At 37.5% G+C, this 13,681-nt stretch overlaps 1 protein-coding gene across 2 annotated transcripts in view; it reads right to left on the reverse strand.

Moving 5' to 3' along the window:
- The window catches only part of Sema6d (semaphorin 6D), a 736,415-nt gene that overhangs the window by 456,225 nt on the left and 266,509 nt on the right, over positions 1-13,681 (reverse strand). For both annotated transcript variants that reach the window (XM_045155780.1, XM_045155779.1), the window contains one exon: positions 5,366-5,446. The gene's annotated coding sequence lies outside the window, so the exon portion shown is untranslated. The remainder of the gene's footprint in view (positions 1-5,365; positions 5,447-13,681) is intronic.

The raw sequence follows: 13,681 nt of genomic DNA on the forward strand, positions 1-13,681 counted from the left end.
CCTCATTTCCTTCAAGTCTTTCCTTTCTCCTCTTAGATGATATCTATGAGATAGGATTTGCTAGAACACTCAATGAAAAAGGCATTTCCTTAATCCTGGTATTTCATACCTACTTCTTAATCTTTTTCCCCTTTATGTGTGCATGTGTGCACACAACACACATACCACAATGTACAGGTCTGTAAAATGGGAACATTCTATGTACTGTAGATCCCTTTATCTTGTCCATCATTCATCTTTTAAAGGAAAATATTCAGGTAGGTGAGATTTTTATCACCTTGGTTTATATTAGTATATAAAACAATATATAGCAATGCCTATTTGGTGACCAAAAATACTTGTTCAGTGAATAAGTCAATAAAAATAGACATATGAGGGATGGAGAGATGGCTTAGTGGTTAAGCACTTGCCTGTGAAGCCTAAGGGGCCTGGTTCAAGGCTCAATTCCCCAGGACCCACGTTAGCCAGATGCACATGGGGGCACATGCATCTGGAGTTTGTTTACAGAGGCTGGAAGCTCTGGCGTGCTCATTCTCATCCTCTCTCTCCCTCCCTCTCTCTCTCTCTCTCTCTCTCTCTCTCTCTCTCTCTCTCTCTCTCCCTCCCTTACTCCCTCCCTCCCTCCTTCTCTCTGTCGCTCTCAAATAAATAAAAAAAATAGACATATGAATCATTAGAGAAAAATAAAACCAATAATTAGATATCTCTTTCATGTAGACTAAGATATCTACATATTTCTTCATGAAATCAGGATCTTAGGAGAACTGAAAGATATAATAGTTTCCCAGAAAATGTCATGACCATATGTTAAAACAGTTCCTGGGCAAAACAAGGACACTAGGAATCAAAGCAAATCCCTGATTATGGGTTATCTTAGCAGACACTGTCACTCCTTAAGAAAATTGTTTAAACTCCCACCCGCCCTCCTTCTCTCTCTCTCTCTCTCTCTCTCTCTCTCTCTCTCTCTCTCTCTCTCTCTGTGTGTGTGTGTGTGTGTGTGTGTGTGCTTCCTCTACAGAAAGAATGCAAAAGCGGACTCTCTATCCAAAGGTATATCGTATTGGCACATGCCTTCCAGCCTGGTGTCAGAATAAACCATAGTATGTATAAACAATGTACAATTCTCTGCTCCCCTTGCCTACTACATTCCCAAACAAATATTGTATATTAATGCTCTCATAAAATGTTTCCAGAATCATATTTGTGACTTTGTAAAGCACTTTGTAATATATCTTTAAATATTTAATTAGAATATTTTACAGATGGTTGATAACACAACAGATATTATTAAAACGTTTTTATCCTATGTCCCTCAATTGAATAGAATCCTTCAGTCATATAGATATTGCTTTGTACCAAAGGCTCACCATTCGCTCAAATTTCCCATGAGTCAATGTACTCTAAGGACATTTTAAAAGATGCATTACTTGAAAAGAAATTTTATTTTTACCTTCAGTACAACAACAATGTCTGGGAGATAGCAGGGACCATTGATGATAAGGTGTTTCCCTGGTTCCTATTGTTAGTCATGGGTCATTTTTATCAGCTGCAAAATAATGGTGGATAGCTAGAGTAGAAAATATTTGCAGTTTTCTGAAGTTTCAATGGAATAGTAATGAAATGGCTGAAATTGTAGAGAGCTCCTTGAATTTCTTCCAGTTTCTATCATTCTATGATCCCATTGCTACAAAGGGCTCCACAGAACCTCATCGGCTGATTATTTTTCACATCTACCTTAACTTTCTGGAGAAAAGGCCAGTGGTGAAAAAGAGGAAGTGCCTTTTGAGTTGGGGATATAGTAAATACAATGAATCCAGATCAGCCAAATTATGAGAGAAATGGTTTACTGAGTTGTTAGTAGCATCATCAGTCAAGATGGAGACAAACAAGTTTCTGGATAATTAGTTAATCATCACATGAATATTTATATGAAGTATCTTAAGATAACAGTTCCCATTCTTAATTTTATTTTAATTCTCTTTCATTATTCAATCAGATTAGTTTCAGAGTTTTCTGACTCTGAGGGCAAAATGGACAATAGCCACACTTTAAGAGCCACCAATAATATCTTTCTCTTGGAAGAAAAATTAATATAAAGGATGTTGGATTTTTTAATAGTTAAAGAAGGTGTAAAGGATGCCCCCATATGTTGGGGAGTGGTCCTGTCATTGGAAGAGGAAACCATTAAGGAGGATGGTAATGAATAGAGGCATGCAAATTTTATCTGAAAAAAAGGAAATGTATAATACTGCTGGCTGATGTTTCATTTGTCTGCCAATTACTCTGACCCACATCCATTAGGTTATATTCTTCTTTAGCACACTGGATTGAAACTTGGACCACTGTACTTACTTACCTTCATACATTATTCATAGTCCTTGATTGCTTCTATCATTAGCATGTGAACTGGGAGGTCTAGACTATATTCTATGTCTTATGGGATTATTAAAAATTCTTGTTTATTATTTAGGTGTACATTTTCTAACAATTATGCCTGCTTGCTTTAGGACAATTCTTTGTAGAGACCTACACTTTAGTGTGTTCAAGCAAATTGTGGTTTTTGACACAAGACATACCCCCATTTATATTGATTGTCTGCAGACTTTATAATGGAATGGACTTGGAGGGTAAACTCAGAGCTTTAGGGTGTATTTGTCTAACAGAGCAAACACTTAAGGCAGAGTTTATGGAAGCAGAGAACTGTAGGTCAATAGTTAAAAATATCACCCTCAAATGTAAACAAGCAAAGGGCTTTCTGAGTTATGAAGGAGGGGAGAAGGGAGATCAGAGAGGGTTTGGAACATGAGATGCAGGCAACCAAGCAGAATTTTGTTTGGTAAGAAGTCCACATCTGAAAGGAATTAGATCTGGGCAAGACTGATTTACCTCAAACTTCAACCCCAGAGATCTCCTTCATTACTCTTTTTCTCACTGATAGGGACTGTACAGCACACAGTTCTCCTACACTCACCCTGATTTCCTTTTTGCAGTATTTTTAGAACACTGAAATTGGACTCAGTGCAGCATGAACACTAGGCACAGTTCATATGTAAGTCAGGAGTATATGCAATAATTAACTCTTGCTACTTTCATAATTTAATGAGAAAAGTCAACAGTCTTAGAGCTCAGAACACCTACAATGTGAGGACATCCACCAGACTGCTGAAGGTACATTTCTGACCTAATAGTCAAACCCAACAATACTAGTATTGAGGACTAAGCTGTTTAGCAAGATGAAATCCTGGGTAATGATTTAATTTTCCTCAAAGTGTCTCTCATTTATTCATTTTCTTTTCTTTCTCTATGTAATTCTACATAAGTGAAAAGTTAATATTGAATTTGATTTTATGAGGTCAAACCTAAGGCCCAACATTTAGTGAATATTTAAATTCTCAAGGCAAAAGATATAAAAACTTCTCTAGCTAAGTAAGAAGGTTTTAGAATTTGGATGCCAGCCTACTAAATCCTTAGCCAAAGCTAGTCCACATTGATCCTTAGCATAAATACATACAAGCCTACCTCACCAACAATGTCCTCACAGCATACATGGACTCAGTATATTCTTTGGTTCTCTATAAACATAGGAGTGCTAGACCACTTTCAGAAAACTTCCCCATATCCTAAATGGAACAAATCAATATAGTACGATACACTGGATTTCTCTGTTGGTCTTATTCTTGATAACAAAAAGCATCATTTCATATATAGAAGTTATATGACTTCTGGGTTCCCAAAGTTAGTTACTTTCTGAAAGGTTTATGATTGCATTAAGGCCAAACTCCTTCTCCCTCTCCCTCTCCCTCCCTCCTTCCCTTTCATTGTATTGCTTGGTCTGTGGGATTCTAATAAGCTTGTTCCATTTAACTCTGGTGTTTCTAGTATCTGAGATTGATGACTGAATAGTTAAGATGTTTTCTTATATTCCACATAAGGTTAAGGAATTCATGACTCATGTGTGGGAAGAACAAGAGTAAGCGTTTGGTGGCATCTGCTAGAAGGTATAGCCAAGTCATGAGTGAAACATTAAACTCAGGGAGAAAGTTATTGAATTTTCAGGAGCACTATAATATTCAGATAGATGAAATTGTAATGGTACGTGAAGTTGTTAGTACTTATATCAAACTAAGAATGGTATTTTTCACTATATTTCACTATAATTCTTTAATTGTTCCATAAGTACACTTTCAGAATATAAGCAGCTAAACTAAAAGTTAATATAATAAGTGAATAAAACAGTGAGTCAATTTGAGAAGACTATACTTAGAAAACTAATTATGATTTTCATGCTGATTGCCAAAAGAAATTTTTAGAGAATTCACAGACATGAAGCTATATCTAGTATATAAGAACAGAAAATTAGGTGACTGAAAGCCATGGTCTGTTCAATGTACTACTGATGTGCTACAAAGCCACATGAGTGCTGGGATTCAGAAGTGTATAGAAAACACATGAAGATGGTATTATTCACAGACCTGAATGGACTGCATATAGCCTTATCCTATGAAGTTCTATCTCAACTTCATGTTGATAATGTACTAGAATTTATTCCTGAATTATATCCATTTATTTAAATAATTCAAAGTAAAAATAATTGACTGATGCCTGAATGACATGGCTGCTTTGACTTCAGCTAACCACATGCTGGTGCAATTTCTATCTCATATTGGGACATGACCAGAAACTTAGATACTGTCTGTAAAATACATAAATATTGAGTTTCAACAGGTTTCAACACATACACAAGAGTTAGAGACATCTCTTTTAAACTGGCTATTCAGTAACATAATTTGTACATATTTGTACATATTTGCCAATATCTTCACCAGTAAAGCTATGTTTTTAAGCAGTGGTACACAGATGTGCCTCTGTTGGCAGCAAAAGTATTCAGTGTAAAGGGTGTGTCACCCAGATTAGCCATTCTTCTTTTTATGCAGCTTCATTCACTACAGATTTCATTCAGTTACAACCTAATCTCAGGGCCCATGTTAGGGCATGGCTGCCCCTACAAAATTAAAAAAGAAAAAATTAACAATCACTTCCTTTTTTCTCCAATGATCTTAAAAACTTTGCTCTGAAATAATATCTCCTTTCAAGAGATTGCTTCATTGTCCAAAGTGGAAGTTATTGCCCCTATCTGGTCCAATTTTACCACTTAGTTTCCTTATTTTTATCCATTACAACAATACTATGTTCAATATATCTGTACTATGGATTTCTCTTATGCTTTTTGGTGGTTTTCCAGACAACAGAAAGCTGAACTGGTTAAAAGATATAATACCTATGTAGTTGCATTTTCCCATTTAGTACAAAAAGCTAGAATTCAGTAATATTTAATATTCTTCATTTTTATATTTTTAAATCTTACCACTGCAAGTAGATGTGAAAATCCTTATATTACTGGCCTCAGAGTTCTCATGACCACTGGCATATGCTCAAGTTGGAGATCCTGCCAAAAGTCAAAGGAAAACATTCATGAGACAGAGCCTCATGGATAATTATTTTAATCTTTTATGCCCACCCCGCCAACAAGCTTGGTTTGTGAATGCCTGCTGCTGCTTGGATGATAAGACATCTTATATACAGCAGGACAGCAGCAGACGATCTTTTCCTGCTCTAAGAGACTAACTATTGATTTCCAGTTGGATGTTCCTGTTGTGACCATGCCATTCATGAATACAAACAAACAAAAAAAATGTATACTGCATAGGCACATAGTTTCTGCAGGAGGGAAAAGGTCCAATTTTAAGGAAGCATTTGTTTATTTTGTTGCAATGTCTACAACATGCTATGTACCATACTTGAAGGCAAAAAGAATTTGGCTGATTACTACGTAAGAGTGAGATAGGATCTCAAGCACACCCTACATGCATCTGAATCTGGTCCTTCAACTTTGCAAGCAAGCACCTTAACCACTAAGCCATAATTCCAGTCCTATTTCTATCTTTAAAGAGAAAGGAAAGCTATGGAGATAATCCTTCCCTAGGAAGAATACAGGTAAGTGTGGCTGTTCATATGAAGTATGTACTGAGGAAGCCCTTGAAAACAAGGACACAGAGACAGAGCCTTTCCACTCTTCACAGACCCAGTGAGCAGCCGCTGTACCAGACAATCCTCTCCTTTCATCTCAATGGACACAGAAAATATTTTCTTTGAAAAATAAAAGAATAAAAGCATTACATATAGGTATACTTTTCTGAAATCAAGAACCCTGGCACTTCTGTAAAACTTCAAAGAGCATGTTTGTAGTCTGACTCAGATGTTCCCAATAAACTCATGTGTTCTGAATGCTTGGTTCTCACCTGGTGACAGTTTTGGAGGTGGAGCCTTGATAGAGGAGTATGTTGCTGGGGGCAAGGTTAAGGGCATTATAGCCTATACTCCTTTGCTTGCTCTCCTGCTGCCATTGTCCACCCGATGTTGGCAAGGAGGTTATGTCCACCCTCTGCTCATGCCACACTTTCCCCTGTCATCATGAATCTTCCCTTTAACACTATAAGCCAAAATAAAACTGCATCAATCATTATCACTAAACTTTGAAAGCATTTAGACCAGTATTTGGGGATGGAAGTGGTCATCTATGATTGCGCATAAAAAGTTCCTAGAGAGTTTATAAAAACTGCAGGCACAGAGAGTTTATAAAAACTGCAGGCACACAAGTAGAAATAAATGAAAACAATGTTTAAATTCTTGTTTTAAATATAGGGTCTTTGGCTCTCCTTCCTAAAGATTCTGAGTCGATGGTCCTGGGTAAAATCCAGGATGGTGTGCTTACCACCTAAGGAGTCCACTCAAGTCTAATTAGTCTAATTAGCAGAGGCCACCTTTTAATGCAGCTAATGAGAAAACCTTTCTGTGTCAGCTGGCCCTGGTTTTGAGATCTGGCTCTAGGTAACAAAAGCTGAGCACAGAATAAGCAGAAGTATTTGAAAGATGAACAACAGTTGTGATGTTTAAAAGGGAAACCATTGCTGGAGAGATTGCTTAGCAGTTAAGGCATTTGCTTGCAAAGCCAAAGGACCAAGGTTTGATTCCCCAAGACCCACGTAAGCCAGATGCACAAGGGGGCTCACACATCTAGAGTTTGTTTGCAGTGGCTGGTGGCACTGGCACTCCCATTCACTCTTTCTCTCTCTTTCTCTACCTGCCTATTTCTGTATCTCTAAATATATCAAATAAATAAACAAAAGCTCTATAATTAAAAAAGGAAACTAGCCTTTAAAACTCAGAAACTGCCATCAACAAACTGATTTATTTGGAAGATCATCTCAAACTTGTTTCATTTACTTTTCATACAACAGAAAGTGTTAAATCCAAGAAGCATTCTCTATACCACATATAGATATGCTTCTTTCAACATTTGGTTCCAAATAAAATGTTGCACGAGGGGCTGAAACTTGAAGTTGAAGAACCTTTCCTCAGATAGTTTGCAAACATCATGTTTATGAGGATAATACATTTGCCTTTCCATCCAATTCCCACTATTAGAAGACTCACAATTTTCATCAAATTTGTATGTGTACTCTTATTCAAAAGCGTTAAATGCCTTTGGCTGGTGATTTCACAGTACTGGTTATAATCTTAGCTCAATTTCTAACTGTTTTGATGACCTTTGACAAATTTCTTCTTTCCACCTTGGTTTTCTCATCTACAAAATGAGAATGCTGAACTAAGAAATTTTGAGTACATTTTTAGGTCCACCATCCCAGGAAGTGCTAATGACCTGGGAGTGTGTGGAGCTGAACAGTATCTCAACATGAGTATTGGGCTCATCTTAGGGATTAAAGTGCAGTCCAGAGAGCAATTATTATAGTTGTATAAGATCAAAGGCTGAACCAGAATTTCCACTCATATATCAATATAGTCTGCATTATAACCCACAAGAAGTTTGTCAAGCTCTATTCCCAGCTCATTGTTTTGCTCATTGAGCATGGGAGCATTTTAGGAAGCATCTTTCTTTCTTGGCCAGAAGAGGAGCATGATGTGCCCTTTGGGGGTTCTCTCCCAGATTTTCTCAGGGAGAAGACATATGTCTAGGTCCCTGGAGAATTGTACTCCCACACTCACAGCTGTACTACATACAAAAAGAAAAAAGAAAGAAAGTGTGTACAAGCTTTTAAAAAAAGCATCTGAGAAAGTGCTCTGGGGCATGTTTAGGAAATGTTCCAAGGAAATAGCTATTATAAAAACATCACTAGGCTCTCTTCCTCTGGATCCTTTTCCAGACACAGATGTTAATATTTTAGGTTCATCACATATCATCATTTATTTGTCCAAAGTTCAACACTTAGCAAGTACATGGTGGTGGGGGAGGAGCGAGCTGAGAAACAGGTGGAACCCTTGCTCTCCTAAAGCGTGCTGTCTAGTGGGAAAGTGGCCTCCTACCTGCCTACCTGAGAGAATAGACACTGAGAACTATGCTTTCTTGAGTTGCTCTCTTATGAATTTGCAAGCATGGGTCACTAGAAATTTTATTTGCTTGGCTCAAATCAATTTATCCAAATCACTTTTGCTAAACCTAATAAAGCCTGGTTGTCTTTCCTCATGCTAAGAACACTAATTTGCTTATCAAAATGTTACTTATCCAAAAACACCTAGATTAAATTTTCCACCCTTAGTGTCCTAGTTCTGTTAATCCCACCTTCCTAAGGAGTGCATAGCACAAACTTTTTTACTCTCCCCTTATAGCTCTGAAAGTAGAAGACTGCAGACCTCTTCCAAAGTATGAGATTACACATCATTTACTTTAACCTTGCTTTATAGAGAACAAAGAGTGATCTAGAAAGATGTCAAGAGTGGTTGTTAATACCTAGTTACAGTTGAAGGGAAGGCAGAGGGAACCCTTTTTAGCTTTTGCTCTATGCTATGTTCCTCACAAAATGCTTTAAATATATTGCTATATCTAAATCTCAGAAAATCCTGCTTGCTAGACACACCATTACTCACTTCACAGATGCAGCCAGCAAGTTCCTGATCAGGTGAATAGCAAAGTCAAAGAGCTATGACTGGCAGGTGGCAGAGGTAGGCTACAATCTTTGCCCTGTCTGAGGATGCCAGAACATGATGAAAGAGTTACTGCCACCCACCCTTTACACTCCATTCCAGGGAGCAGAAACAGAAAAAGAAAGTACAGCAATTTATTAAGAAAGGGGATTGGGAAAGTACTAGTGATAGACAAAAGGATCATGACAACTGGTCAAGATCCCAATCTACTGTTCTACTTCTGAGACCTACCATTCCTCCCCTGCTCAGTGCATGGAGGGAAGCTAAAGGCATGCAGGTGTTATCCTCATAGAAGGGAAGTACTGACGACTGGCAGAGCACTCAAGTTCCTGAGCTTCAGACTGTTCTCAGATAGACTCAGTGAATCTTGTTAAAGCCATGGGGTGATTATAGCTCAGCAGCTATAAAATATAAGCACTTTATGCACACCATTTTCACAGAGAAAGGAACACTTCCCAATCTTTATTACAATATCTATCTGCTGACCATAAAAATTTCTGCATCTATTTTGCATCTCCTTAAAATATTCTTGAAACAGTGATAAAGTCATTGTGCCTAAAATAATGATAATAACCACACCTTATGGTTATTTGGATTTTTTTTCACCTTACAAAGTATCCCTATCTGTGCTATTTTAATTTATACAAAAGATATGTAATAGATATAGGGCAGGACAGTTTTTTTTAAACTAACAGTTATGTTTATATCTATCTATCTATCTATCTATCTATCTATCTATCTATCTATTGCCAGATTTTCTAACTTATGACTGACAAAATTGTTTCTCTGCTGAGTGTACAATGTAATGTTTCAACATAGATATATACTTGACCCTCAGTATATATAGGAGATTGACTCTAACATTGCCTGTAGATAAAAAAAAAAAAAAAAAAACATGTAGATTTCAAGTCTCTTAGAGTCACATATAACATATATATGTAACTTCCATGTCCAGATTAGTAATATCTAAGACACTATAAATACTATGCAAATAATTATTAATCTTTATTGTTTTTTATTTTGTTTATTTGCAAGCAGAGAGAGAGAGAGAGAAGGGGCAGAGAGACAATGGGCACTCCAGGGCTTCTAGCCACTGCAAACAAACTCTCGACGCATGTGCCCCTTGTGCATCTGACTTACGTGGGTTCTGGAGAATCAAACCTAGGTCCTTTGGCTTCGCAGGCAAATGCCTTAACCACTATCTCTCTAGCCCTAATCTGTATTGTTTAGGGAGTAAATATAAAAGAAAAATCTTCATGTGTTCAGTACACATTTTTTCCAAATATTTTAAGTTGTTGGTTGGTTGAGCAAACAAATTTGCAACCTTTGGATATGAAGCCAAATGTACACTGTAAAAAGATTACCAAAATTAAGTTAATTAATATACCCATCACCTCAGAAAAAGTTACCTTTTGTGTGCCTGCGCAGCAAGAACATTTAAGATCTATTCAACAAATTTGAAGTGTATTGTACATTATGAAATACCATCACCCCATGCTGACACCTTGTGGTGTCAGTATTTATTCCCTCTGACTAACATCTACCCTTATCTTTCCAAACTCTAGTAACCACAATCCTACTTTCTATTACTGTGAAACTGATATATTTAGAGTCCTCATATAAGGGTGATCATGTTATATTTGTCTTTCTGGTTCTGACTCACTTTACTTGACATATGTACTCAAGGTTTATCAATGTTTCTGCAAACAACAGGATCTTCTTATTTTAAGGCTGAATAATCTTCATATATAATATATAAATTATATATAAAATATACATACAGACCACATTTTTTCTTTCTATACATATTAACCTGTTGATGGACACTTGTTCAATTTTACAAATAAGGGAACTGAAGCTAAATGATGTGTCCAAAATAGCATGTAATGACATAAAAACAAAATCTATGCCCTTTGAAGGTTTGCTCTGGTGTACAAACTAGTGGAGTATACTTCATAACTACTCCATGATATAGGCATGATCATTTCCATTAAATAAGGAATCTGAGCATGAAAATTACTGTGTTACTAGGTTGCAGGTATGCAAAGTTGGACATAAAATATAAATAATGTATATACTTCTCAAATCTCTTCCTCACACCTTCCATGGGTTTAGAAAAAGGAAATCAAATAATTGTGAAGAGAGGAAAAAAAGGATGTTAAAACATTTTCTTTGCAAAAAGCAGTTCTCAGGGCCCCTTGCACAGGAGGCTCTGTGAGTGAGCCTGTGCTTCTTGAGTCAGTGCTGGAGGGCATGTGTCTCTGCAAACATATGCATAATGTCCTTTTCACACTTTTTAAATTTTTTTTATTTTTATTTATTTATTTTATAGTGACAGAGAAAGAAAGAGACAGACAGGGAGAGAAGAGAGAGAATGGGCACGCCAGGGCCTCCAGCCACTGCAAACGAACACCAGATGTGTACACCCCCTTGTGCATCTGGCTAACGTGGGTCCTGGGGAACTGAGCCTCGAACCAGGGTCCTTAGGCTTCATAGGCAAGCGCTTAACCACTAAGCCATCTCTTCAGCCCCTTTTCACACTTTGAAGTTACTACATGTTTGGTTCTACTTGAAAAGAGTTTGGTAACCCACCTGAAAGTCACAAGGATTTATAACTCATTTATGCAATCTGTAGACCCCTCTAGATGACATCTTCCACACTGAAGACTGAGAGAATGATGTAATAGGGCCAACAATGTAAAGGAAATATTAACAGTACAGTAGCTTTTATGAGGCATCCAGCTAAATGAGAGAAATAGGCTATTGAAGGGTCATGCCTTCTGACAACATGAGCAGCAAAGACAAAGGAAGCAAGGACTGTCTTGGTGTCCAGGAATAATTTTGTTGCTAGGGAGAAGACCCTGAGCCATGGATTCCATTTACAGGTGGCTATATAGCCTAGCACTGGACTCTCCAGGCTAGCAAGTGTTAGATGGAGCTGTAACTTCCTACCATTCTCATCTGACCTCTAAAATCATCTACCACCAGAGATAGAATGAGAGGTATAAATGTATGGGCAGAGGCAGGATGAATTCAAGATGAAGTCCTGGCAATGCTGGAGGAAGGATTTTTAAAAAAAAGCTTGTATTTACTTGAAAGGGAGGGAAGGAGAAAGAGAGGGAGAGGGAGACAGAGAGAGAGAGAGAGAGAGAGAGAGAGAGAGAGAGAGAATGGGCACACCAGGGTATCCCTCCACCACAAACTCCAAGATGCATGCACCACCTACTGCATCTGGCTTATATGTATACTGGAGAAGCAAACCAGGATCTTTAGTCTTTGCAGGCAAGTGCCTTAACAGCTAAGCCATCTCTCCAGCCCTGGAAGTAGGACTTTATTATTTTTTTTCTTTTCACAACTTTTATTAACATTTTCCATTATTATAAAAAATATCCTATGGTAATACCCTCCCTCCCCCCAAACACTTTCCCCTTTGAAATTCCATTCTCCATCATATTACCTCACCATCTCAATCATTGTACTTACATATATGCAATACCAACCTATTAAGTACCCTCCTCCCTTCCTTTCTCTTCCGTTTATATCTCCTTTTTAACTTACTGCCCTCTTCTACTAAGTATTTTCCTTCTCACACAGAAGCCCAATCATCTGTAGCTAGGAGCCACATATAAGGGAGAACATATGGCGCTTAGCTTTCTGGGCCTGGGTTAACTCACTTAGTATAATCCTTTCCAGATCCATCCATTTTTCTGCAAATTTCATAACTTCATTTTTCGTTACCGCTGAGTAGAACTCCATTGTATAAACGTGCCACATCTTTATTATCTACTCATCAGTTGAGGGACATCTAGACTGTTTCCATTTCCCAGCTATTATAAATTGAGCAGCAATAAACATGGTTGAGCATGTACTTCTAAGGAAATGAGATGAGTCCTTAGGATATATGCCTAGGAGAGCTATAGCTGGGTCATATAGTAGATCAATCTTTAGCTGTTTTAGGAACCTCCACACTGATTTCCACAATGGCTGCACCAGATTGCATTCCCCCCAGCAGTGTAGAAGGATTCCTCTTTTTCTACATCCCTGCCAACATTTATAATCATTTGTTTTCATGATGGTGGCCAATCTGACAGGAGTGAGATGGACTCTCAATGTAGTTTTAATCTGCATTTCCCTGATGACTAGTGACGTACAACATTTTTTTAGATGCTTATATGCCATTCGTATTTCTTCATTTGAGAATGTTCTATTTAGCTCCATAGCCCATTTGTTGATTGGCTTGTTTGATTCCTTATTATTTAACTTTTAGAGTTCTTTGTATATCCTACATATTAATCCTCTATCAGATATATAGCTGGCGAAGATTTTTTCCCATTCTGTAGGTTGCCTCTTTGCTTTTTTCACTGTGTCCTTTGCAGTGCAAAATCTTTGTAATTTCATGAGGTCCCAGTGATTAATCTGTGGTTTTATTGCCTGAGCAATTGGGGTTGTATTCAGAAAGTCTTTGCCAAGACCAACATGTTGAAGGGTTTCCCCTACTTTTTCTTCTAGCAGTTTCAGAGTTTCACGTCTGATGTTAAGGTCTTTAATCCATTTGGACTTAATTCTTGTGCATGGCGAGAGAGAAGAATCTATTTTCATCCTTCTACAGATATATATCCAGTTTTCCCAACACCATTTGCTGAAGAGGCTGTCTCTTCTCCAATGAGTATTTTGGGCATTT

Source organism: Jaculus jaculus, chromosome 8 (assembly GCF_020740685.1).
Source record: "Jaculus jaculus isolate mJacJac1 chromosome 8, mJacJac1.mat.Y.cur, whole genome shotgun sequence".
In the NCBI taxonomy this organism is placed as follows: Eukaryota; Metazoa; Chordata; class Mammalia; order Rodentia; family Dipodidae; genus Jaculus; species Jaculus jaculus.